Raw genomic sequence first — 4472 nt, 5'->3', positions numbered from 1 at the left:
ATTTTCACATTTTTATCTAATTGCCTCTCAACCTTAGTTATGAATATTTCAACAGTATTCACAGATTGAGATTTATCATGCAAAAGATAAAGATAACAATATCATGAAAAATCATCTATAAAGGTAATAAAATACTTTTCACCACCAAAAGATGGAATATCGAAAGGTCCACATATGTATGTATGAATTATTTCAAGAAGATGTGTACTTCTTGTGGCTCCTTTCTTTGTGTGTTTGGTTTGCTTACCCTTAATGCAATCCACACACACAAAAAATCAGTAAAATCAATATTTGGGAGAACCTTTTCTTTTACCAATCTTTTAACTCCTTCTCTGGATATGTGACCAAGTCTTTTATGCCACAAAAAGGACGAACTTTCATTCGTTAAGCTACGCTTAGTTCCAACATTATGATGCAGGGTAAGAAGGGATTCAGAAAAAGAGTGCTCAAGATTGAGTTGATATAAGCCATTAACAATAAATCCCGAACCAATAAACTTGTCATTCTTTATTAAATCGAAGCAACCAGATCCTATTTGTAATGAAAAACCATCGCTATCAACTTTGGACAAGGAAATTAAATTTCGGGAAACAGAAGGAACATAAAGGGTTTGTTCTAAATCTAAGTGGTAGCCAGAATCTAACACTAAACGAAAAGTCCCGATGGCTTCAACTGGTGCTTTTACCTTATTTCCCATGAAAAGATAGGCTTCATTTGGACTTGTGGTCAAAGGAATCCCTACATCGTGTTTGAAACATGAACGTTAGAACCAAAATCAAGCCACCAAGTGTTAGAAGGAACTTCAATTAAATTTGATTCGAAACATACGAAAGCCAATGGCTTACCCTTCTTTTCGAACCAAGCTCTGGGTTTCATGCAGTCTTTCTGAAAGTGTCCACTCTTTTACAGAAATGGCACTTGTCTTCCTTTCGTCCTTTCTTTGGTGCGGGTTGATTAGGTTCATTTTGACTGGATGGCCCACACTTAATGCCTTTTCCAATCTGCTTTCTGGATTTCTTCTTCTTATTGCCTTGAACCATAAAATGAGCAACATGGCTATTCTGCTGCTTAAGTTTGCCCTCTTCTTGAATTAGCATGTTTGCCAATTCATTCACATTCCACTTGTCCTTAATAGTGTTATAAAGAATTTGAAAATGCCCATACTTAGCAAACAATGAGTTTAGGATAAATTGGACGAGAAAATATCGCCCACAATCATTCCTAAATTATTTAGCTTAGTAGCCAGATTAGTCATCTCAAGAACATGTTCATGCATGGTTCGAGTACCATCAAAATGCATGGTGGTAAGGTCAACCATAAGTTTTCCAGCAAGAGATTTATCAGCAGTGCGAAAACGTTCTTTGATATTTTTCAGATAATCCAACGCATTAGCAGTTTCAGGTAGGGTAGATTTGATGTTGTTTGCAACAGTCATTCACATAAACATCATGCTCAATCTGTTAGATCTAGTCCATGCCTGATGAATGCTTTTCTCTGCTTCAGTGCTTGCCGCTGTAAGATCAGCGGGTTTGTCACAGAGAATTGCCATATCAAGGTCTAGAACACCCAAACTGAACTAAGCTTGCTCATTCCATTATGAGAAGTTAGTTCCATTAAGAATGGGAACAAATGAAGCTTGCGAATTAAGAGCATCAAGGAGAGAATCTTTAATGGGGAGAACTAGGTTTCTCTATCTTAGCCTATAAATCATAATTGTGTTTTTTGATGAATTGAATTGATTGATGGAAATCAATACATATTTATAGGTGGAAAGAGGACCTTTAGTTTCCTAATACATAAGATTTCCACTATCCAGATAATAAACATGCTCACTGCATAAAACTTTGAGACACAAACACAACAAAACAAATATGACCAAGTTTTTCTATTTATTGGTTGACACATTCAATAATCAAATAAGCATGGTATCTATGGATATCATATGCTCATTTAACCAAAGAACATGTGTGGCCACTTAATGTTTATCCAATCTAACATGCTTGGTGTACATGTGGGTAACCTAAATATAATTGAAGAAACACACAATAACATTACTTAGTCTAACATTCAAAACATATTTGGTTCACTGTGGTGAATACCAAGTCATAATATGAATGTTAAAATTAAATCAATATTCATTCACATAGTTGGGATCACTGTGGTGAACACCAAATCATCATTGAATATTAGGCGATTTAATTTAGTTAATCTAAAACATAGAGCTTGAAAAATGCTTCGAAACAACTACTTGTACGCAAAAAACGGAGTTATAACGAATTATAGGCATCAAAAGAAGTTAAATGGGTTTAAAGGTCAAACTGGGCTCTTAAGTTGGGTCTGGATATGGACCAATCTTTATGGATCAGTTCTGACCCGGTTAGCACTTAAAGAGTTAAGGCCCAATAGATCAAAACAGACCCGATCCAGTTGGCAAGATCCAAGAAGCTAATAATGTGGGTTGGGTTCAAAATACTTCGCTCAGAAACAATAAAACATTTGGGCTTTGGCTTGAAGTGTTACTAAGACCCGTCATAATAGATGATGACTTCATCATCTTCTTCAACAGAACACACCCGACCAGCACATAAAATTGATTCAAGGATATAATTTAAACAACTTTGATTCAACTAATAAACAGATGCAAAACGAAGAATCGATAATAAAATACAGTAAAACCTCTTGTATAAAATCACCGGGATCCGGCACTAAAGACTACCGATAATGGCACCGTCCTTTACTGTTTTACTCGGCTCCGGTGAAACACAACAAGTTAAACATGCAATAACAGTAACAAGCCAGAGAAAGACGAAGCTACAAAAGCAAATTTCTTGTGCTATGAACAGTAAAATTAAACATGGCTAGTACCGAAGTACCGAACTATAAAGCTTTGATGTTAAACAGTAAACCCAGGACAAGGAGATACATCTATATCAACATCTTTGATAAAAAGGTAAGAATCACGGCGTTACCCGAGATATATCATGAATATCGACAGTATCGACTAAGAATAATGACAATTATGCGGAAACCATAATAATCTTAATACGATATATACGACATGATTCGGTTTTGATTATTGGATTAAACATATGATTACAACACCAGTGACTGATACCACATATAATATGATTCTTAAGATCATAAACCAGGATTTTCAATCACATGCTAATCACATAACAATACTCATAAATAAACATACCTTTGTCCGAAGTCATGTTTAAATCTTTAATGGGGAGAATTAGGTATCTCTTTCTTAGCCTATAAATCATAATTGTGCTTTTTGATGAATTGAATTAATTGATGGAAATCAATACATATTTATAGGTGGAGAGAGGACCTTAGTTTCCTAATATATAAGATTTCCACTATCCATCATGGTAGAAATATTGTAATTAAGGAAAGACTTCTTTTTAGTAAACCACTATAATCAGTAATTTCTAAGTAAACCAATATACCCAATATACTCTATGGACCATGTTTATGGTTTCCCTATATACTCTATGGACCATATCTAGGGTTGCCGTTAATAGGAAATTCTTGTATTTAGAATATTTCCAACAATGACCTGGCCTCTTGAGCCAAAAATAGTTTCCCCAATGCAAGGCTCACTTTGGATATAACTTCAAATAATGTAATGAGTTATTACCAGAGCTAGCCCTGTGTTTCAAAGGGCCCAATGAAAAGTTTGAAAAATTGGGCTTTTGCTTCCTTTTTCTTTTCCTGTGAACGTGGTTTTGTCTGGGTTTCTAACACTATAATGGGCTTTTCCTTCTTTTTTCTTTTCCTGTGAACGTGGTTTTGTCTGGGTTTCTAACACTATAGTGGGCTTTTAAGAGTTTTAAGGGGCTTTTTTTTTTTTGTTTATACTAGATTTTGAACCCCGAGCATACGCCCGGGATCTTTTAGGTATTTTGCGTATATAAATCGCAATATTCAAACATTGTTTATGTATTGAAATACTATTAAGATCAAATGTGTTCTATGCTCCAATGTGTACTCTATCAATCTATCACATGTGCCCTATGCAGTCCAGGTAAGGCATCCATTTCCGGTTGTGGTTTTGGTCTAGCACTTTTTGATGGAAAAGATTTAAGTTATATGGCTCTTTCACAGAAGTCTCCTATGAGTATAAGCTACTAAATCCAGTGACCTAGTACTAACATTATGTACTAACAATTTGCTTCATCTGCACAATCTCTCTCCTCAAGTATTACTTCGATAATGTGTGATTCATGTAATGTCGAACTTTTTTTTTTGATGGTTGGGGCCTGTGAGATTCTCACAGGCACCTAAATCATTCATTCATTCATTACTTAATAACTGGTTTAAAAACCTATTACATAGCTCCTACTCGGTTAAAAGTCTTTTACTTCCAGCCCACTTGGCTAAAGTATGAGAAGACATATTACAAATTCTTGGAGTAAACTTGAATAACATAGAGTTGAACTGACATAAAAGACTGGAAATATAAA

The 4472-nt window shown here is 35.0% G+C and overlaps 1 long non-coding RNA gene across 2 annotated transcripts; it reads right to left on the bottom strand.

Annotated features, from left to right (window-relative positions):
• Positions 1 to 486: 486 nt before the first annotated feature.
• Positions 487 to 3335, bottom strand: LOC147501986 (uncharacterized). 2 transcript variants are annotated; one of them, XR_015219913.1, is made up of 3 exons: positions 3200 to 3335; positions 846 to 1127; positions 487 to 738 (listed from the first exon to the last, which is right to left on the bottom strand). It is a non-coding gene; the product is annotated as an uncharacterized LOC147501986 (long non-coding RNA). The 2 variants fall into 2 exon arrangements; XR_015219912.1 differs by lacking the exon at positions 3200 to 3335 and having other exon boundaries at positions 846 to 3189.
• Positions 3336 to 4472: the final 1137 nt, after the last annotated feature.

This window comes from Coptis chinensis, chromosome 4, assembly GCF_015680905.1.
Source record: "Coptis chinensis isolate HL-2020 chromosome 4, ASM1568090v1, whole genome shotgun sequence".
NCBI lineage: Eukaryota > Viridiplantae > Streptophyta > Magnoliopsida > Ranunculales > Ranunculaceae > Coptis > Coptis chinensis.
Note: the sequence above shows the minus strand (reverse complement) of the source record. Positions and strands in the feature narration are given on the sequence as shown.